The 24,092-nt window shown below is 34.3% G+C and overlaps 1 protein-coding gene and 1 long non-coding RNA gene across 1 annotated transcript in view; one reads left to right on the top strand and one right to left on the bottom strand.

Moving 5' to 3' along the window:
- The window catches only part of LOC112417792 (uncharacterized), a 95,827-nt gene that overhangs the window by 10,540 nt on the left and 61,195 nt on the right, over positions 1–24,092 (bottom strand).
- LOC120580610 (uncharacterized) overlaps positions 12,177–24,092 on the top strand; it is a 13,279-nt gene continuing 1,363 nt past the window's right edge. Inside the window, exons 1-2 of the long non-coding RNA XR_005646414.1 lie at positions 12,177–12,186; positions 13,324–13,325. This is a non-coding gene — a long non-coding RNA (uncharacterized lncRNA). The remainder of the gene's footprint in view (positions 12,187–13,323; positions 13,326–24,092) is intronic.

Below are 24,092 nucleotides of genomic sequence, written 5' to 3'. Positions count from 1 at the left end.
TCCAACAAGTTTGAAGTATTGGTTGACAGAGTAAACGAAGCATTTTTTTCTCACAAAGGGATGGAAAGCGATTCGTGACTTTTACGGAATCGATCTTGGTGCCCGGATTACCTTGGTTTTTGTGGGTGACGGACAGTTTGATATACACTTGACTGATAGGTTTCACAAGAATATCCCCTACCCGGTTTTTGATCCCCCTATGCATTTCCTTCTTGACAAGATGAATTTGCAAGCAACTTTCGATGAGTATCTCCCCCAATAACACTCTTCTTGCTTATTGTCACAATATTAGTGACATGGTTCTTGATTTCGAAAAAAATTAACTGAGTATGATGTTACAAAAGGTTGTATGGTATGATACACTTTTCGTGTCCACCTTAACTTATTTTGTTCCTTTTCCGTTTGTGAGCTAACTTTTGCAACTATTCCTTATGAACATTTCAAGATAGGACGGCGTTGAAATAGGTTTGTGGAAGCTCGCAGGCTCCGTGAAGGTGTGAAGATCAGAGGGGATGCTCCGATGGTTGGGTCACATGATACCATCTACCTTGATGTTATTTACAATTAGTCCATGTTTAGATAAATTGTGCAAGACCTTTCCAATTTGAATTTTAAGTTTTAGTTTCTTAGAGTTTTGGAAGCATCTATTTTTTTTGTCTTTGAATTTAGCAAATGTCCCTTGAATTTCATAAATAATTTAGCCTTGCTTGCTTTGCTTTTTGATTTATATATTTGTGTTTGTTTTTGTGTTGCTGAATCAATTTAGTAGCATGGCTGTGTTACTGAAGCATTTTAGTAACATGGCTTTTAGTAACATTATTAGTAACAATTACTAGAATCAATTTAGTAGCATAGCTGTGTAACGTCTCCTCTTAACATTATTACTAACAATTACTAATCCTAATCTCTAAAATATGTTTTGGGTGGAAACAAACTAAAATCCTAATCCTAATTTCTCTCAATCAAGTAACTAAGAGATTTCATCCACATCTCTAAACTAACTTTTTGGTGGAAAGAAACTAAAATCCTTATTTCTCTCATTCAAATAATTAGGGGATTTCATCCACATCTCTAAAATATGTTTTGGGTTGAAACAAACTAAAAATCCTAATTCATCTCATTCAAATAACTACTAAAGATTTTATCCACATCTCTAAAATATGTTTTGGGTGGAAACAAACTAAAATCCTAATCCTAATTTCTCTCATTCAAGTAACTAAGAGATTTCATCCACATCTCTAAACTAAGTTTTTGGTGGAAACAAACTAAAATCTTTATTTCTCTCATTCAAATAATTAGGGGATTTCATCCACATCTTTAAAATATGTTTTGGGTGGAAACAAACTAAAAATCATAATTCCTCTCATTCAAGTAACTACTAAAGATTTCATCCACATCTCTAAAATATGTTTTGTGTGGAAACAAACTAAAAATCCTAATTCCTCTCATTCAAGTAACTACTAAAGATTTCATCCACATCTCTAAAATATGTTTTGGGTGGAAACAAACTTAAATCCTAATCCTAATTTCTCTCATTCAAGTAACTAAGAGATTTCATCCACATCTCTAATCTAACTTTTTGGTGGAAACAAACTAAAATCCTTATTTCTCTCATTCAAATAAGTAGGGGATTTCATCCACATCTCTAAAATATGTTTTCGGTGGAAACAAACTAAAAATCCTAATTCTTCTCATTCAAGTAACTAAGAGATTTCATCCACATCTCTAAAGTAACTTTTTGGTGGAAACAAACTAAAATTTATTTCTCTCATTCAAATAAGTAGGGGATTTCATCCACATCTCTAAAATATGTTTTGGGTGGAAACAAACTAAAAATCCTAATTCCTCTCATTCAAGTAACTACTACACATTTCATCCACATCTCTAAAATATGTTTTGGCGAATCAACTATGGTAATTCTTAAGTAAAAAAAATGCCAATTCTTAAGTAAAACAAAGTGCCCCATCAACAATATTAATTTCATTTTATTCATATTAATCTTTATCCTAAAATGTTGGTCATTTCCTAATTTTTTTTCCACTATTTTGTGCTTATCCTGATAACTAATACTCTTTATTGCTCAACCGACATATCATACTCACACGTATTCCACCTTTTTCCTATAAATATATCATAACCTATTAGCCAAACCATCTCAATCTAAATAAGCATCCTCTCTCTTGGAAAGGAAAAAACAAGCCAATGATGTCTGCCAAATACACTCCAATCTCAGCTGTTTCTGGAGGAAGAAAGAATCTCAAGATGTGTGTGCGAGTTGCTCACATTTGGTTGATTCGAGAGAAGAAGGTCCCCGCTAGCATCATTTTCATGAACATGTTACTGGTCGATGAAAAGGTTTCTGCATGTTTGCACTCTTAGCTTTAAAATTAAACTAATGTCATTGTTGTTTTTTAGTTATGTAATTTAACCAGCTGTTTAATGTTGTTGTTGTCGTCAATAGGGTGGACGTATTCACGCCACAGCTAGAAAAGATTTGGTGGCAAAGTTCAGGTCCATGGTTCAAGAAGGGGGTACATATCAGCTTGAAAATGCAATTGTAGGTTTTAATGAAAGTCCTTATAAGGTAACTTCACACAAACATAAGCTTAGTATGATGCACAATTCAACTTTTACCAAAGTACACTTGCCTGCTATCCCTATGAACGTTTTTGAGTTCAAGCCATTCAATGAAATTCTCTCTTCAACTGCCGATGAAGTATCTACGGGTAAGACTTCAATTCTGAATGTGTGTTGTACATTATTTCTACCTATAAGCATTCGTTTAGGAATTTCATACATTTGTTTTTGCTTTTGTATACGTAATTTCAAATGTTATTGGTCATGTAATTGAAAGAGGTGATATAAGGGAAACTGAAAAGGACGGAAGGAAAAGCAGGGTTATTGATCTCACTTTAAAAGATCTTGAGTAAGATTTGTCTCTTTCTTTGTACCTGGTTGTAATATGATTTTAATATACCTTATGTTCCTGAATTGATATTTTGGTAATATTTTATTACAGAAACAACCGCTTACATTGCTCTCTTTGGGGTGAGCATGCTGACAAAATTGTGACCTTTTTTGGCAACCATGACAACGACACACCTACTATATTGATATTGCAGTTTTGCAAGACACGCATGAAGTAGATAAAATAGTCACAAGGAAGGGGGGGTTTGAATTGTGACCCTTTAATAATTATCCTGAAACTTAAAAGTGATTCTCAAGTTGTTTACTTGGAATTATGTTAACTTTCTGACTTCAGAATGTTCTGAAGTTCATAAACAAAATTGCTTAATAAAGTATAAGTGTAAGTGTGTGTTGTGTATACTGTAAATAAAAGAGTATAGAGAAGAAAGAAAGAACACACAAAGAGTTATAGTGGTTCACCCAATGTGGGCTAGTCCACTCCCCACAATCCTGTGAGAGTTTCCACTAAGATGCTTGAGATAACCTCTCAAGTCCTGCACCTTACAATCTTGTTCACCTGAACAATTACACTCCTGTATTCTCTAAGCCTCAGCAGGCTTGCACCTTCTTGCTAAGTTAACCACTTAGACTTTTACAACCTTTGCTCAACCTAACACTTTAGGACCTCTAAAAGCTAGATGAGACTTTGTTACAATTTGTATGGAAGTTGGGTGTTTGTAAAACAAACAATGAAAGAAGAAGAAGAGGTTATCCTACAGATAACAAGAGTATTGATTTGCACTAAGTTGATGAAAGACTTAGAGATTGATCAATTTCAGTTTGCAAAAGCTTCAAACAAAATCAGAGTTGTTTTCTTGTATGCTTTGCAATGGTGCATGTTTTGCTAAGGCCAAGCCCTCTATTTATAGAGTCTTTGGGCTCATATAGCCGTTGTAGGGTGTCCAATGGTGTTATGCCATGTGTCCTGGGTCCCACAAGCTTTAACTTGAAATTCTGGGCAAACATTCTGATCTCTGATGAACATCAGAATGTTGTTGTGTTCATGATGATCTTCATCTGGGTTCATCATGTTCTTCATCTGGGTTCATCATGTATGAATGAACACATGAAGTTCTGGGTTATGCATATGCTTTTCATATGAATTTCTGGGCAATAACCAATGTATGGACTTTTCTTCATACATCAGAATGTTCCTTTCCCAGATTTTGTCTTGGAACCGGTGCAGGAGGATTTAGTGGGATTCTGCATCTTCATGCCCATGCTTTGAGAGATTGTGTTGTCCTTGATCAGTACCAACTCTCAGACGTGTCTATCTCTTGTTGGAGATGACAGATTTGCTTTGCTTTTGCTTTTTGCTTTTCACCTACTATACTGTTCATAAAGTAAGCATGAGCTGAGCTTGAACATTCTGATCATCAGAATGTTCCATCTGTTTCACTTAGGATGATTTGTAAGACTATCATTTGATGTAATCAAATCCTAATAGTGAAACAATAATGAAGAGCAGTGATGATAACATCTAGGATGATATTCCTTTGTGAAATATTCCTAGTACATCAATGTTCATAGTCTTAAATGAACATTGAATGCCTTCTTTGACATAACTCTTGTATATGCCTTTATTGCTTGATTGATCCATGCAAATGTACTTTCCTGGACATATATTCATGTCACATGTGCCTTGCATGACCTTGATCACAGTTCTTGAGATTCTTGGCTTGTATAAGAACAACCTTCTGAACTAGGTTGCTTCTGAACAACCTTCTGAACTAGGTTGCTTCTGAACTGGTTGCTTTGAACACTTTGACTAGTTGCTTCTGAACTGGTTGCTTCTGAACAACCTTCTGAACTGGGTTCTGAACAACCTTCTGAACTGGGTTGCTTCTGAACAGGGTTGCTTCTGAACAAGATTGCTTCTGAACAGGGTTGCTTCTGAGCAAGGTTGCTTCTGAACAGGGTTGCTTCTGAGCAAGGTTGCTTCTGAACAGGGTTGCTTCTGAGCTCTCATCGGAACGTTCTGATCAACTTTCTGATCAACATTCTGAACTAACTTTCTGAACTTTAGAATTAGTTCATGGATTCAATGTCCTTTGATTTTATGCATCTTGGTATGATTCAAACCTTGTTCCTGTCTTAGTGAAAACACTCAAGAGCACAAGTTAAATACCAAGGAATTAATCAAAGTCCATTAATTCTTTAATCATATTTGTTTATTATCTTTAAAATTAATTAGGGATTTTGCCTCAACAATCTCCCCCTTTTTGAAGATGATAAACTTATGATTTAGGATTAAGGATTTTGATTATATAACAGAGCTAAAAATTTATTTTAATGCTCCCCCTCATTTTTATAATCCATTATGCAGAGTTTTTAAGAACTTTAAAAAGCTCCCCTCAATTTCATAATCTTTTGCATAAAGTAAAAATATGCAAGACTGAACCAAATTCAATATTCATTCATTTGATATAACATGAAGTACATTACATGAAAAGATGGTTCAAAAACAAAAAGAAAATCAAAGTGCATGTGATCAAGAAAAGCAAAAGATGGAATTTATAAATTCCAATATCAATTGATCACCTAGACCTACTTAGGGCCTATAACTAAAAAAAACTTAAAGACTTTGAATCCTAAAGCTTCTCCCCCTTTTGTCATCTGCAAAAAGGATAGGGAGGATTTCTGAAAAGATTCATGGAGTGGAGTCTCCAGAATCAGAAGAGGGTTCTGCTTCAAAGATGGAGGGGTCATCAAATACTGGAGGTGGAATGGCCAAACCAGGAGCATGGACTTTGACAGTCCAGTCAGCCAGCACACAAGCAATTTTGTGGGTCTTGGTGGAGACTCTAAGTGCCCTTGAGGCTATCTTCTCTGCTCTTGAAAGCTTAGCAGGTTCAGCAGGACCAGAGGCTACAGCTTGCACTCTGTTTGCAGACACAAAGGTGTTGAGAGAGTCAAATAAAGCAGCCATGTTTAGAAGTTTGCTTCTTGTGGTGGTCTTCATTTGTGGTGGTGGTGGAGTGGATGAAGGAATGAAAGGTGGAGTAGGAAGGTCAGAGACCAAGAAGTTGGTAGCACCTGCAACAGAATCCATGGAGGAGGATGATGGGTTAACATTTTGACCATTTTGGGCCATGAGCTGTACCTCCTCAGAGGGCAGAGATCCTGATGCCAAAGGCATGGGATCAACTGACAGCTGGCCATCTGGAGGAAGTTCATTTGAGGCATGCTGATCATCAAGCTCTTGATTGTCTTGATCAGCCATGACATGAATATCTTCATCATTCTGGGCTTCAGTTACTGCAACATTCTGACCGGCAGAAGTTTCAACCTTCTGAACATTCTGAACAGCAGGAATTTCAACATTCTGACCTTCTTGAGCTTGCTGAGTTGTTTCTTGTCCATCTTGAAACAACTCACTATTGAAGTCAATGTTGATATCTTCAATATTGAGATCAAATCCAGTTGAGAACTCCACATCTTGAGCTTCTTCTTCAATGTTCATATTTGAAGCTAAGAGCTCAGCCACTTCCTGAGTTTCTCCATCAACAATCTCCTTTGCAAGCTTGGAGACTTCAGAGAACAAATTTTCTGCTGGTGGAGAGGGAGTTTTGGTATCTGTAATCTCTTCAACCCTTCTTTTCTTCACAGCTTTCTGAACATTTTGATCAGAATTTCTTTTACCAGATCCAGAGGGTCCAGAAGTTTTGGAGGCTGGCATGTTGGATGAAGTAATATGGAGTTGACCTAAGGTCTTGGAAGAAAATGTCATAAAATCCAGCTTGCGTTTCTCTCCTTCAAGGGGCACTTTTGCCTTTTGAAAAATGGAAGTGAGATGCATTCCATAGGGTAGTCCAGCAGATGTTTGTTTTATGGCTAGGCATGAATCAATCATGTGTTGAATAATGATAAAACACAGATTTAACTTAATCTTTTTCATGAGATGGTAGATGAAACAAAGATCTATGTCAGAGACAAGTTCAAAAGATCCACATCTAGGTAAAAGACAATGCCTAATCATGTTGTGAAGAATTTTGGGAGTATCTTCCAGGTTTGTGGAGTTAAAGGTGTGATTTTCTTTGGTGTATTTAACTATGAGTTTGTTACGGTTAACTCTAGACTCATCAAACCAGAAGCTAGAGTATAGCTGATTACCTTCATTTGGAATTTTGAATGCTTCAGAGACAAATTCCTGAGTCATCTTGATCTTTACACCTTTGACTGATGATATGAGAAACTTCTCATTTCCATTCTTCTTTTCCTGAACTGATAGGTTGGTGTAGAACTCTCTGACCAAGTCTTCATAGGTGTGTTCTTGAAGAGTTATGAAGTTGGTCCATCCTTGAGGTTCAGTGAACTCCTTCATATTCCATGCCTTGGTTTCCAGACTTTCAAGGTTGAAATACTTGGTTCTACACATTGGTCTGAGAGCAATCTTTTCTGCCCTTGAAGCTTTTAAGGTAGCAGCAAGTTTGGTAATATCTTTACCTTTCCCATGCTTCTTAGAAGAGCCTTTCTCTTCTTCTTTTTCAGCCTTTTCTTCAGATTCTTCCTCTTCACTTGCTTCTTCATCTTCAGAGGTCTTTCCTCAGATAAGGGCATAGCTTCAGCAGCAATCTCCTTCCTCCTTTGAAGTATTATCTTTGTAAGTTCCTTATCCTTTTTGAGGAAGCTTTTACTGATTTCATTGCGTCAGAAAGAGTTTGTTCAGAGTCTTCATCCTCTTCTTCTGGATCTTCCTCTGTTTCATCCTCAGAGTCTTCATCATCTTCTTTTTCTTCGTCAGAATCTAGATTCACGTGAGATACCTTTGGTTTCTTCAAAGGTTTCTTCATCCTTGTTGATCGTCTGGTAGGTATTGGTCTGGGTTTGATGATGGGTTTCTTAGAGGATCTGGTTTTGGAAGATTTGGGATTTTCAGAAGCAGGAATGATTACGTCCTGAAGAATGGTGCGTACAGGGGTTTCACTCAAAAGTTGTTGATCAGCAGCGGTGTTGGATGGTGGTGGTTGAAAATGTTCTTCGGAAAGTCTTGGGGTAGTTTTGGTTCTAGCCATTTTTTTCAGAAAATGAAGAACAGAGCAGTTTGAATTTTTGGGAAATGAGATGGAAGTGAAATAATCAGAGTTGGTAACTGATTATATAGACAAAACGTGCAAGAGAAAAAGAATAGTAGTGATATGATGACAGTTAGCATTGGGAAGGATGAAAAACTGTCAAAAAGCAACGCCTAGGAGAGAGAAAGGAAAAAGTAGCCGTTTGGGAAGATGAATGGATTTTGGATGATTTGATGGTTAAGCCATTACATGGTGGTTAAACCTTAAACATGACTTCTTATAACCAAGCATTAAATGCTTAAGATTATGGATGGATTTTTTGAACAAGTCAAAACAAGATCTCACGCATGAGATTGTTTGACCCAGAATTTGGGTTCAGAACAAAAAATAAGTTTCAAGAACGTCATGAATGGATAAACTCAGATGAACATACTTGATTGTTCTGATCGTATGAATATTGCAATGAACATTCTGATCATTTGAACATTCTGACCTGATGAACGTTCTGAACTCAGGAACATTCTGATGAGAGTGAGATAAAGATGGATCTATCTGATTTGTATCAGATGACATCAAGGGGTTTAGTTTAAGGCCCTTAGTGATCAGTAATCAATCTTTATTAGGATTTTTCATGATTAACAATTTTTCTTTAAGAAAATTGAATCTATCCTCAACAAGGGGTTTTGTGAAAATGTCAGCCAATTGATTTTCAGTATCAACAAAGCTTAATGCAATATTCTTTTTCTGAACATGGTCTCTAATGAAATGATGTTTTATTTCAATATGTTTAGACCTAGAATGCTGAATAGGATTCTTAGAAAGATTAATTGCACTTGTATTGTCACAATAAATAGGAACACTTGTGTACCTTAGAGAGTAATCTTCCAGCTGATTTCTTACCCATAAAATTTGAGAGCAGCAACTAGCTGCAGATACATACTCAGCTTCAGTTGTGGAGAGTGCAATAGTGTTTTGCTTTCTGCAAGACCATCCAATCAATGCTTGTCCTAAGAATTGACAGGATCCACTTGTGCTCTTCCTCTCAACTTTGTCTCCAGCATAATCAGCATCACAATAGGCTACAAGATCAAAACTAGAACCTTTTCTATACCAAAGGCCAAGATCAGTAGTACCTACTAGATATCTAAAGATTCTTTTAACTGCAGTTAAGTGAGATTCTTTTGCACATGTTTGAAATCTAGCACATAATCCTACTGCAAACACTATATCAGGTCTGCTAGCAGTCAAATATAATAATGAACCTATCATGCCTCTATATTCTTTTTCAGAAATAGATTTTCCACTCTCATCCTTATCTAAACTTGAAGATGGATGCATAGGGGTGCTCATGATTTTTGCCTCATTCATTTTATATTTCTTAAGAATGTCTTTGACATACTTTTCTTGACTTATGAAAATTCCATTTGAATGTTGTTTGATTTGTAAACCAAGGAAAAAACCAAGTTCACCCATCATGCTCATCTCAAATTCACTTTGCATAAGGTTGGAAAATTCTTCACACATTTTTATTTTAGTAGCACCAAAAATGATGTCATCCACATATACTTGAACAATAAGCAAGTCAGTATTATGTGTTTTTCTAAAAAGTGTGGTATCAATTTTTCCTCTTGAAAAACCATTTTCAATTAAAAATGTACTAAGTCTGTCATACCAAGCTCTAGGAGCTTGTTTAAGACCATAAAGAGCTTTTGTTAATTTGAAAACATGATTTGGTTTTTCTTTGTTTATGAATCCAGGTGGTTGACTTACATAAACTTCTTCATTTAGAAAACCATTTAAAAATGCACTTTTCACATCCATTTGAAAAAGTTTAATGCTTTTATGTGCAGCATAAGCAAGAAGAATTCTGATGGCTTCTAACCTTGCAACTGGTGCAAAGGTCTCATCATAGTCAATACCTTCTTGTTGGTTGTAACCTTGAGCAACTAACCTTGCTTTGTTTCTGACAACTTTACCTTCTTCATCAAGCTTGTTTCTAAAAACCCATCTTGTTCCAATGATGGTTTTATCTTGATTATTTGGAACCAAGTTCCAAACTTTGTTTCTTTCAAACTGAGAAAGTTCTTCCTTCATGGCCTTAATCCAAGAGTCATCAATAATGGCTTCATTGATTGACTTGGGTTCCATTTGAGAAATCATTGCCATGTTGTTATCTTGAAAGGACAATCTGGTTCTTACACCATCAGTTGTGCTTCCAATGATTTGATCAGTAGGATGATCCCCTACCATTCTCCAGCTTCTAGGTGGACTTTGAAAAGATTGATCCTGAGCATTCTGATCATCTTCTTTCTCTACTGTGTTCTCAGTATTTTGAACTGGAACATTCTGAAGTGTTGGTACTTCAGTGTCTTCATTCTCTTTAGGTTTAGAATGTTCATCATATTCATCAAATATGATATGCATACTAATTTCAACTGTCTGGGTTTTTAGATTGTACACTCTATAACCTTTAGAAGTTGTAGAGTATCCTAAAAAGATAGCTTTATCTGATTTAGGATCAAACTTACCCAATTTTTCTTTATTGTTCAGTATGTAACAATAGCAGCCAAAAATGTGAAAGTAAGATATGCTAGGTTTAATATTTTTCCAGAGTTCATATGGGGTTTTGTTAAGAACCTTTCTTATAGAAACTCTATTCAAAATGTAACAAGATGTGTTAATGGCTTCTGCCCAAAAGTAATTTTCAACATTTGATTCATTTAACATTGTTCTTGCCATTTCTTGCAAGGTTCTATTTTTTCTTTCAACAACTCCATTTTGTTGTGGAGTTCTTGCACAAGAAAAATTATGTTTAATACCATTTTCATCAAAGAATGTTTTGAAGGATGCATTTTCAAATTCTCCTCCATGATCACTCCTAACTGTGATGATATTATAACCTTTTTCATTTTGAACTCTTTTGCAAAAGTTTTGAAATGCTTCAAAAGATTCATCTTTATGTTTTAAAAATAGCACCCATGTAAATCTGGAGAAATCATCAACAATAACAAATCCATATCTTTTGCCAGTTAGACTTGCAGTTTGAACAGGACAAACAGATCAATGTGAAGAAGCTCTAAAGGTTTCTGAGTTGAGATAAACTCAATAGTTTTAAAACTACTTTTTACTTGTTTACCTTTAACACATGCTTCACAGATTCTGTCCTTTTCAAAGCTAATCTTAGGCAAACCTCTAACTAGATCAAGTTGAGAAAGTTTAGCAATGGTTTTCATGCTTATATGACCAGCCCTTTTGTGCCAGATCCATTTGTCTTTTTCAAGAGACATAAAACAAGATTCAGCAGGCATATCATTTAGTTCTAAAACATATAAGTTCTTTCTTCTTGAACCAGAGAAAAACAATTTGTTAGAGGAGGTTTGTCTGACTTCACATATATTAGGTTTAAAGATAACTTCAAATCCACTATCACACAATTGACTTATGCTAAGTAGATTATGTTTTAAACCTTCCACATACTGAACATTTTCTATTCTAGCAGAGTTAAGATTACCTATAGTACCTTTACCTCTGATTTTACCTTTGTCATTGTTTCCAAATGTCACTAGTCCTCCATCCTTCTTTTCAAAAGTTAGAAAACAATCCCTGTCACCTGTCATGTGCCTAGAACAACCACTATCCAGGTACCATGGTTTTGTTCTTGCACCCTGAGGCAAGACCTACATTTGACAAGATAAAAATTTTAGGTACCCATGTAATGTTGGGTCCTTGAGGGTTAGTTCTTCTAAGAGATCTTTTCTGAAAGTAACATTCTGTCTTTTATGATCAGATTTGTTACAGTAGAAACATGTCTTCTTAGCCTTTTCAGCCTTTTGTGAACTTTCTGATCTATTGAGATGAGAACGTTCTGAACTAAGATTTAAATTATTTTGTTTGATAAATTTTTTCTTAACATGACATACTGATTCATTATGTCCATACTTATCACAAAAACAACATTTAACTCTTATTTTAGCTTTAGGTACAAAACTTCCAATAATTTTGCTTGGATCCTTAAAGCCTAAGCCAGATTTCTTAGTACTTTTATTTTGAGATCCTACTATGTTTTGAAAAGTTTCTGTAGATTTTATAAACCCTGTCAGATCCTTTTTCAATGTTTCAACTTCCTTTTTCAAAAGTATGTTTTCCTTTTGTACTTCAGAAGGTACAGACATAATGCCTTTTTGTTTTCTGTTTATCTCTCTTTGTTTTTCTGACATGTCAAAATGAGAATCTTGCAGAATTTTTATGGTCTTTCTGGACTCATCATACTTGTTCTGAAGTATTTCTTTTTCTTCTTTTATCTCAGAAAGTTCTTTGATTAAAGAGTGACATCTATTAGTTAAGAAGTTTGAATCATATAAGAGACTATCAATTTTGTTTTCAAGATCTTTATATAAAGAATCAGTTTTATAGATAATTACCTCTTCCTCATCATCTGACTGAGCCATCAGTCCCATGTCTGTATCTGCATCTTCTTGAGAATCTGATTCTTCCATGTCATCCCATGTGATCATTGCTTTCTTCTTGAAGGGAGGTTTTCTCTGAACCTTTTTGATGTCAGGACATTCATTTTGAAATGTCCAGTTTTGTTGCATCCATAGCAAGTGACTTGACTTTTGTCAGCTTCAGTTTTGATGCTGATGTTGGTCTTTGGAAACTTCTTTCTGATCTGATTTCTTCTCAACATCATCCTTTGAATTCTTTTAGAGATTAGTGCAAGTTCATCTTCAGCTTCTTCTTCATGAACTTCTTCTAATTCTTGTGGTTCTTGCACATCTTCATCAGCAACTTCATGAGCTCTTAGTGAACCAATGAGATCTTCCAGGTTCATAGATTTTAAATCTTTGGCCTGAGTGATTGCAGTGACCATAGGTCTCCACATACTTGGAAGACATCTCAGAATTTTTCTAATTCTATCATGAGTGGAATATGCCTTTCTAAGAGATCTCATTTCATTTACTATTGTAGTAAATCTTGCATACATCTCATCAATGGTTTCATTTTCACTCATTTCAAAGACTTCAAATTTTCTGACTCCAATGTCAATTCTAGTTTCTTTGACATGAGATGTACCCTCATGATGTATTTTCAGAGTATCCATACTCCTTTAGCATTTGTACATTCATCAACTCTTTCACTTTCTTCCATGGTTAGTGCACATGATAGAAAGAGTCTAGCTTTAGAGTTTAGTAATACCTGAGCTTTTTCATCTGTTGACCATGCACTTTTTGCTTTGACAGCTCCTTCTTTGTTTGTTGGAACAAAGTCTCCATTTGTGATGACTGCCCACATATCATTGTCTTGAGATCTGAGAAAGAGTTCCATCTTGCCTTTCCATAAGTAGTAGTTTGATCCATCAAAGAGTGGTGGTCTATTTGAAGATCCTCCTTCAGCTATGTACTTGACTTTAGACATACTTCCTGAATCTTTTCTCTAACACTTGTTTAAGTGTTCAAACCCTTAGAGCCTAGCTCTGATACCAATTGAAGTAGATAAAATAGTCACAAGGAAGGGGGGGTTTGAATTGTGACCCTTTAATAATTATCCTGAAACTTAAAAGTGATTCTCAAGTTGTTTACTTGGAATTATGTTAACTTTCTGACTTCAGAATGTTCTGAAGTTCATAAACAAAATTGCTTAATAAAGTATAAGTGTAAGTGTGTGTTGTGTATACTGTAAATAAAAGAGTATAGAGAAGAAAGAAAGAACACACAAAGAGTTATAGTGGTTCACCCAATGTGGGCTAGTCCACTCCCCACAATCCTGTGAGAGTTTCCACTAAGATGCTTGAGATAACTCTCAAGTCCTGCACCTTACAATCTTGTTCACCTGAACAATTACACTCCTGTATTCTCTAAGCCTCAGCAGGCTTGCACCTTCTTGCTAAGTTAACCACTTAGACTTTTACAACCTTTGCTCAACCTAACACTTTAGGACCTCTAAAAGCTAGATGAGACTTTGTTACAATTTGTATGGAAGTTGGGTGTTTGTAAACAAACAATGAAAGAAGAAGAAGAGGTTATCCTACAGATAACAAGAGTATTGATTTGCCCTAAGTTGATGAAAGACTTAGAGATTGATCAATTTCAGTTTGCAAAAGCTTCAAACAAAATCAGAGTTGTTTTCTTGTATGCTTTGCAATGGTGCATGTTTTGCTAAGGCCAAGCCCTCTATTTATAGAGTCTTTGGGCTCATATAGCGTTGTAGGTGTCCAATGGTGTTATGCCATGTGTCCTGGGTCCCACAAGCTTTAACTTGAAATTCTGGGCAAACATTCTGATCTCTGATGAACATCAGAATGTTGTTGTGTTCATGATGATCTTCATCTGGGTTCATCATGTTCTTCATCTGGGTTCATCATGTATGAATGAACACATGAAGTTCTGGGTTATGCATATGCTTTTCATATGAATTTCTGGGCAATAACCAATGTATGGACTTTTCTTCATACATCAGAATGTTCCTTTCCCAGATTTGTCTTGGAACCGGTGCAGGAGGATTTAGTGGGATTCTGCATCTTCATGCCATGCTTTGAGAGATTGTGTTGTCCTTGATCAGTACCAACTCTCAGACGTGTCTATCTCTTGTTGGAGATGACAGATTTGCTTTGCTTTTGCTTTTTGCTTTTCACTACTATACTGTTCATAAAGTAAGCATGAGCTGAGCTTGAACATTCTGATCATCAGAATGTTCCATCTGTTTCACTTAGGATGATTTGTAAGACTATCATTTGATGTAATCAAATCCTAATAGTGAAACAATAATGAAGAGCAGTGATGATAACATCTAGGATGATATTCCTTTGTGAAATATTCCTAGTACATCAATGTTCATAGTCTTAAATGAACATTGAATGCCTTCTTTGACATAACTCTTGTATATGCCTTTATTGCTTGATTGATCCATGCAAATGTACTTTCCTGGACATATATTCATGTCACATGTGCCTTGCATGACCTTGATCACAGTTCTTGAGATTCTTGGCTTGTATAAGAACAACCTTCTGAACTAGGTTGCTTCTGAACAACCTTCTGAACTAGGTTGCTTCTGAACTGGTTGCTTCTGAACAACCTTCTGAACTGGGTTCTGAACAACCTTCTGAACTGGGTTGCTTCTGAACAGGGTTGCTTCTGAACAAGATTGCTTTGAACAGGGTTGCTTCTGAGCAAGGTTGCTTCTGAACAGGTTGCTTCTGAGCTCTCATCAGAACGTTCTGATCAACTTTCTGATCAACATTCTGAACTAACTTTCTGAACTTTAGAATTAGTTCATGGATTCAATGTCCTTTGATTTTATGCATCTTGGTATGATTCAAACCTTGTTCCTGTCTTAGTGAAAACACTCAAGAGCACAAGTTAAATACCAAGGAATTAATCAAAGTCCATTAATTCTTTAATCATATTTGTTTATTATCTTTAAATTAATTAGGGATTTGCCTCAACAACGCATGTATTTAGGTATGTCGTGTTTTAAGTTTGTGCTTTCTGCTGATATCAACAATGAAATGTGAAATTATGTCACTTGCTGTTGATTTTTTAAAAAATTAGGTGCTATGGGAGTTGCTAATGCCTTTAATGGGACTAAGTTGATACTTAATGGCGATTTGCTTGATGTCGCTGCGTACATGACACGGTAACCATTTACATTTTTATATGCTTTAGAATAAAGGCAAGTTTTTGGGTCGTAATTAAGTTGTCTGGAGGTCTCACCATCTTCTATTAACATTGGTGCCCTTTATTAGAATGAAAATGCATCAATACAGTTCACCCGAAGTGTCAGCCAAATTTCAACGAACAGCTCCGCGTCTTTATCAGATGACTTGCTGAACACTAACCGAATGACAATTGAAAGCATGATTGAGTCAACTGAGGTAGCTATCTGTTTATTGAAATTTTTAGACGTCGTTTTGGATTCATCTTTGTTATTTTTCACATGGACAGTTGTACGTCACAATATCACGGGTTACTTCGAGGGTGGTTTAAAGATATTGATTAATGACGACGACGGCGATGATACCAATGTTGCATCAAGTGTGATCTACAGAGAAGTTTTCCGTAATGTGTAGGACTTTTTGTGTACTATTCATTTTCTTACTTATTGAAACTATTTGCATGTCAACGAACTTCAGTTTCCCTTTTAAATTATATGTTATGTTAAGTAACAGGAACTACGTACTAGAATTATGGAACAATAACAAAGTCTATAGTAATTACATTTTGCTTTGATTCACGACAATTTTTACATTCAAGCGAACTACAGTGTTTTATTTTTTCAGTGAGTATTAATTTTTAAATGACACGTGCGTTAGCACGGGTCAATGGTCTAGTAGTTATATATGAAACTCTACAAACCTGTGCATCGCACGGGTTAGAGTTTAGTACAAATCTTTTATATCTAATCCTAGCTAGCTAACATCCAAACCTAATCCACTTAACTTAACTAATTTTTTGGCGCCCCTATCCCCAAAATTTGAATTTCAAATTCATTCTTGAAACCGTGATAGTCTCCATCAATCCATATTTCTCTCCCTCTCTCACTTTCTCTCCATGCCAATGCACCATCGACCCCTCCCCTAGAATCCATCAGGCTCCGCTGTATCACCACATCATCTTGGCGCACCAACTCTGGCCAATCCGCAGTCGGTGTTGATTTCGCCGCATCCGGTGTTGATTCGACCAACACTTTCTTCTTGCTCAAATCAGACCTCTACTCTCTCTCTCATTTTTGCTCTTCTCTAAATCAGAACTCTGCTTTTCTTCATCCTCATTGCCTCCATTCGGCCACTTTGATGTTGTGTTTTGGAGAGGAGAGTGAGGCTGACAGAACAAATATGAATGCGAAAGAGGGTGAGCACGGCGGTGACGGTGAGATGAGATGGTGATAGATGACGTTAATGGTGTTCAGATTTGAGGTGAGGATGGTAATGACGGCGGTGAGGTCTGAGGACGGGAAGCATGATGTTCTGAATCGTCTTCCTCTCCATAATATAATGGGGTTTAGCTTCTCAACCACTCAAAGCAGCGGCCATGAAGATGTTGTTGTGCGTAGCATCTTCGCTTAAGATGGATTTTCTGCTCCTATTCAATGTCTGGACAGCTGCTGGACTGTTTGAGGTTTGATTTTAAGTTTGATTTCATTTTCATGTTGCAAACTGTAATGATAAAAGAATCATCATTTGAAATTTCAGTTACTTTAGATTCAATATTTCATACAATTGTCTTGATCAATCGTAATGTATTTAAATTTGTGATATAGAGAATATTCATATATTTTTATGACTTTGAGTATAATGGTGCAGAAGGAAGTGGGAAAAAAGAGAACAAGTTAACCACATAAGGTCTTTGTATACTTAACTATGACTTTCTCAATGAATGAGAACAATTATCCTCTGTGATATCACAAGTTCCCTATGTCATTAACTTGCTCTTTTGGTTTGTATACTTATTTTTAACGTAATTATGAAATAGTTGTGACTCTTTGATAACCAAGTAACCTTTGTTTGAAGGATGAGGCATTTGGATTTAGGAGCCTGTTGTGTATCAACGATGAACGATATGTGATGCGCGCTCAACTGATCAAGCAAGAGGAACGTTTCGATTGTATTGTAATTTGTACCTACAAAACATATAACTTCTGTTGTTTATGTTGTACCTGTAATTTTGTCAAATTACTATGCTTAAATATAAAAGGCTCAATGAAGACGAAATTGCATATCGTTTTATTTAAGAATCAATTATCAGTTACCAAGAATAAACAGTAGGACATTACAGCTCTAATCCATTGTTCATAACTAAGCCTTGACAGATTGTTGCAAAAAAAAAAAAAACAAGTAGAATGAGATGGATTTAAGAATCAATATAGCTTGCAAGTTAGAAGGTCAACTTTGAAGTTATCACCTAGCATAGTAATTTGCAGAAGGCTTAGAAGAAGAAGCGTTGATCATTTAACTTGTTTGTAAATATAGTTATAGACATAAATGAAAATTAGTATGTAGCCTTTCAAAATGTCGAACTTAAAGAACGCGGGAGGTATTTGACTAATTTTATCTTTTCAAATAACTAGACTTCTTGCTTCTATTCAACCTGAGCAACAATCATATTTCTTATCTTTATAAATTGTATCTTTTTTGCTGGATTACTACTAAATAATACTTACAATCTTATTTTAGCATAACTAAGATAAATAATAATACAATATTAAGATTAGAAAAGCTTTTTAAAGTGTTTTCATTCTTTAACAAGCTTTAAGCTTTGATATAATGAGATGGACGGGGCTAAGTACTATCCATTTTTCACTCTCATGTGAATGAATTATTGCATCACTAGTTAAATCATGTGATTTTTTTTTTTTTTTTTATATTAATTGTGAGAACCATCAATTCGATGGTTATTTTTATATATTAAAAGATTGAAAACTAACGGTTATTTCTCTAATATTTATTAATGGAGTGCTATCAATTCGATGGTTAGGTGTGATTTTTCTTAAAAGAAATTGAACAAACAAAATTGATTATATTAATACCAACATAGAGTCCTTAATAGCACAAGGTGTGCCATGTAAAACTCAAAGTTACAATCTGCACATAATCAAAGTAGAAGAAACAAAAGGATTTAGTCGATGTCATACAAACAAATGGCTTGACACCAAATATATGAGAGTTTAAACCGAGATAGTTTTCAACCATCAAAATGAATGTAATTGACTTACTAGCATATGGTGAATTGAAGTTTCCTTACCTTGAAAACTCTATTGTTCACAATAACCTGATACAACATAGCCAAATAAGCTGCAAGAGAGAGCGACGAGCTCGCAATCCTCCAAAAGAATGAATAAACTGAACAAATGATTCTATGGCACATCAGGATCGGCTGAAGATATTCCAATCCAAGATCTAACCATACAACACATAAGGATAAAACGGGGCAAGAAAGGAACAAGTGATGAGCTGTTTCCAATCCACCACATCTAGACACACAAAATTGAGAGTCATGAGAAATGATGTTGATTTTTCTTAAAGTTTGATTTCTATTTTTGTTGAAAGAGTTAGAACGATTAGGATGAATAAACGTGAAATTCAGAGTTTAAATCTACACTTACATATTGTAATGCATTTTTATATTTTGTTGTCAAGTAGTTTAATGGCTAGAAATTCACCTAATATGAATAAGTGTGGAATTCATGGTTTGAACCTCGGTATATGCATATATAATATCATGTCCCTAGCAACCGAGATAATGACGCATCGACTTTTCATTATAATTCTTTTAATGGTGATTTGGGTCTTCAATTAACATTTTTTTAGTGTTTAAAAAACGATGTTATCCAGAAGTCATAACTCAACTGACAAAATGTCGAAATTGTTAGGCCGGATGCTATGACGGGGTTCGAACCCGGTACCTCCACTTATGTGTGTGAGTTTATAATGGCTTTGCCATTTCGTCTATCTATCAAAAAAAAAAAAAAAAACGATGTTTGTTCAACTATTATTTTTGGAACAAATCTAAAATCTGTTTTTACTGCTCCGTCTCCACCTAATTATATAAAAAAGATATTTGCCATCAAGCTCAGTGAATACAATAAGGCTGAACATAATTTAGGATTGGACGACATTTATTTAATAGGAAGCATAGTTACAGCTTAGACATCTCTCAAGCATAGAGAAAAAAATATATTATTGAAAAAATTAAGAGATAATATTGAAAAAAATCATACTTCAAATCTTCCAATGCAAGTCCATAAGTTTAATCTTTTCAGCAGTGGAGTCCAAATAGTTTTGAAAGACATAAACTCAATCAAAAACTTCAAGTAGAAAAGAGGTTAAGGTTTAAAGCATTTTTTGGAAGATATACAAATTAAACATGCACATCTATGAGTAGGATATGAAAAAGCTCTTCCCTATTCGGAGTGGAAGATATAATGAAGTAAAGCAACTTTAACCAAAAATGATGAAAACTGAAACATGCCTCTTTCAATGCTTGCACCTCATACATCCTTTCCTTTCAAAAGAAAAAAATTGGTAAATTTAAGGTTACTTTGCCACTAAACCTTCACAGGAAAAAAGAAAATTACTTTGATTTGCAAAATCTTAGTACAAAATTCCTAAATTGACTAACAAACCAAACCCCAACAATATTCATCACAATATCAAACTCAAAAATTTCTACATCCATGAGCTATCCATACGGTTGACGACAGCATCAAGGATAACCTGAATTGGATTATGGTCAGTAAGCAAATGAATAATCTCCATAGCATGCTGATAATCCTAACAACCTAAGCTTCTTTCCATTATCCTTCCATGCATCATGAGAGAGTTAGTGAGCCTCTCAACAATGGGACACTGAGCTTTCTAAATTGCTTCTTCGAGTATCTACCAACAGTGTGTGGAATATATGTTGCATGTTTGGATCTTGCTCCAATGTAATCCCAATAGACAAATGCAATTAACTGAAATAAAAAAAATAGGCTTAATAGCAGTTTTAGCCCCTAACTTTCCAAAGTTGCGATTTTGGCCCCCTAAGAAAAAAACTACAAATAATCAAATCATAACCATCGTCATATAACATCAAATCATCACATCATAAACATTATCTTATAACATAAACGACACAACATAATCATCATCTCATAATAACATAAACAACACAACATAATCATCATCTCATAATAATATAAACAACACAACATAATCATTAACATTCCATGGTTTGTCATCAACAACAACTTCAACGATTCGACGACGACAACGTCAACCTGTCAATACAACTACGTGAGAGTACACCATCTCTTATGAAACAACGACATCAGAGTACACCACCTCTTATAAAATAACGACGTAAGAGTACACACCTCTTATAGAACAACAACGTAAGAGTACACCACCTCTTATAAAATAACGACGTAAGAGTACACCACCTCTCACAAAACACCTGAACATAAACAGCCACCAACAACAACTTCAACTACGACTTCAAAATTTAGACAACATTAACAACTTAAGACTCCAATACTTTGGAAAGACAACTTACAATTTACAACTTAGACCAACACCTGCAATTTGATCAATATGCAACAGCAACAGAAACAACACAAGCAATTCACAACATAACAATATTAATGAAAACATCAACAACTTAAACATCAGACATTTTCCACATAAGACATATAATAATTTCATATAACCAACAACATTAATCATCTTAATTTCAGACTCTTTGAAGAACATTAATATTATAAACAACTTCGTTTCTACCCAAGGACCAACTCACAACATAGGTTAATACTCTTAAACACCTTAATTGAACTCATAGTACTTCTAGTTTGAGGTTAATTTGGAATTATCCCATAAGTTTTGGATTAACTTATAAATGGTTATGCTGAATTTTCATAAGATTTCACTAAGACCTCCTTGGAGTATTTCATCATATCTCAAACACCAAAAATCATTTTCAAGTCAAACCAAAGCCACTGGAAAGCTAACACAATTATCTACAACTTTCATGTTTACACCAAAGGCCAATTCAAAACAAAACGTGTGAAAAAGACGCAAGAACGTGAAACAGGGGATGCTGTCAAAGTGCAGCTCGCGGGGCGAGTAAGTTTACTCGTTGTGGCGAGTTGGGACGGGAAATCTACGGGAACATACCAGTTTTCACTCCAAAAGCCCAATTTCATCAACCCTAATCCAAATTTGAAAGGAACTCAACCTATGTTTATTCTAAACTTCAATTCTTATGTTAATTCATTGGATTACCTACTCTTTAACAATCAATTCCAAACCAAAACCTAATTTCTCTAATCATCAAAATTACACCTACATCATGTTAAATTCAGTTTTCAGAATTAAATTACTTAGAATTAGAGAAAGTTAGTCCCACCCTTACCTTAGTATTGATGATCGGCAGTCTCTCTCCCTCTTGGTTTCCTCTTATCTTGTTTTCTCCCTTTTTCTTCAAAAAGCAGTTTTCACGAAATCCTCCTTTTTTAATTCTAACTCTCCCTTTTTATATAAATCCTTAACCTACTTATTTTCTCTTATTTCCAAATCCGCCCTCCAAGTCTCAATATTATATTCTATATATATATATATTATATATATATATATATATATATATAATATAATATTTCTATAACGATTAACAAATATATCTCTGAAATATATTTCTATAACATATATATTTCTACACTAAATAATATATTTTTCGACAACAATTAACATATATATTTCACTAATAATATCAATATATAACATAACAAAGTATCACTCATCTAATTTCCAAAACACCCCACAACTTAATCTTATTTCATTTTCAAATCCTTTTTATTAAATAATAAATAAGCCACTTAATAAGTCACATAATCATATAAATATATTCTAAACCTATTAAAACAATCAAATAAATCTAATAATTCAAAGAGGACGTTACAGTTCACTATTACAAATGCTCACTACTAAACTTAGTAAGAGACTTCAAATTGATCAAGCACAACTGCAAGCGACTTCCTATGCTCCTGAACACAATCAAAAGACTTCTATTGCTCAAGCACAACTGCAAGAGACTTTTGAATTCAAACAGAATTACAAAGAAAATTGTTTGAAGTTGAACACTTGATATACAATCAGTGGTGTTCACAATACAAATCAGATATAGACTCTAAAGACTCTAGAATTTCTAAGATATGAACTTTGAAAAGAAATTATAAGTGAACTTTGAATGCAGAACAATTTCATAACGCCTCTTTGAATTATTCGATTTATTTGATTGTTTTAATAAGTTTAGAATATATTTATATGATTATGTGATTTATTAAGTGGCTTATTTTATTATTTAATGGAATAGGATTTGAAATAAAATAAGACTAGATTTTCCACCCGTGCTGCCGCACGGGTCATATACATTGTAGATGTTGTAGACAAAAACATATCTCAATGCATATCAAAGAGAATGAAATATGTGGTCTCAAATATATGCAGATGTTGGAATTCGAACCTCAAACACCACACTTATTCATCTTAAAATATTAATTTTCCGTTAGCTCTAGTATATCTCTACGATTCATTGTTTCATTTTCATAGTTTTCCCCGGAACTAAGTGGGTTCCAATTATCTTCTCTTTTCTTTTTGATTTTGAATTACTTGTCTCTCCTCTCTCCATAAATATTTCATCAAAATCAGAATCAGATCCTATATTAGATCCTATTTCGGATTCTAAATCTGAGGAATTATAATTTAATATTATTCTTCATTTTCTTCTTTAGTTTTTATTTTTTCTACTTTTTCTAGACTTATTGGTTTATTTTCTTCTTCGACTATTTTTAATTGTTCCATTAATTGTTTAATTTCTTCCATATCATTGGATCTCCTAATGATTCCATATATTCAGTTTTTATCCCTCCATGAAGATATTGGGTTTATTAACATAGATGGTATTAATGGTTCTTGTTTAACTATTTTATCTAATTGTTTTACTTCTCTTGTTTTATTTAATAATTCTTCTGTATCTTTTATTGTTATACTTCTATTATTTCTTCATAATCTAAATGATTTTCTAGTTGCTGAAGAACTTCTCTAATTTTAAAAATGTTTTCATCTTCATTAATTCCTTTTATATTGTCTAAAGTTTCGTATATACTATTTATTTCACTACGTTCAATTTTAATTTTATTAAATGTGTGATCTAGAATTTTATTAGTTTTTCTATTAATAAAATGATATTATTATTTATTTCAATCATGGTATTGTTTATTTCTTTATACATTAATTCTATTTCTTTGGATAAAGTCATTATTTAAAAAAGGTCGTCGCTAATTGGTTATTTTCTAGTAGTGACTTAACTCCCCTTTTATTTTACTTAACTCCCACTTAATTCACCCCAAAACTCCAATAATTACTAATTCTCACTTATACTATTAAATAATATAAATAGTCATTTAATAAATACACCACACCATAAAATCAACATAAATCATTTAAAATCACATAAATCATCAAAGTGGACTCTAACTCTATAAAATAATTAAATAATTAAAGAGGGCGTTACAAATGATATTGTCGAGTGATTGTGATAATATCGTTTAAAAAGCTAGAATCTGTTAATTGATCGAGAGATT

Source organism: Medicago truncatula, chromosome 5 (assembly GCF_003473485.1).
Source record: "Medicago truncatula cultivar Jemalong A17 chromosome 5, MtrunA17r5.0-ANR, whole genome shotgun sequence".
Taxonomy (NCBI): domain Eukaryota; kingdom Viridiplantae; phylum Streptophyta; class Magnoliopsida; order Fabales; family Fabaceae; genus Medicago; species Medicago truncatula.
The sequence above is the reverse complement of the archived record's forward strand: the minus strand, read 5'-3'. Positions and strand labels throughout refer to the sequence as shown.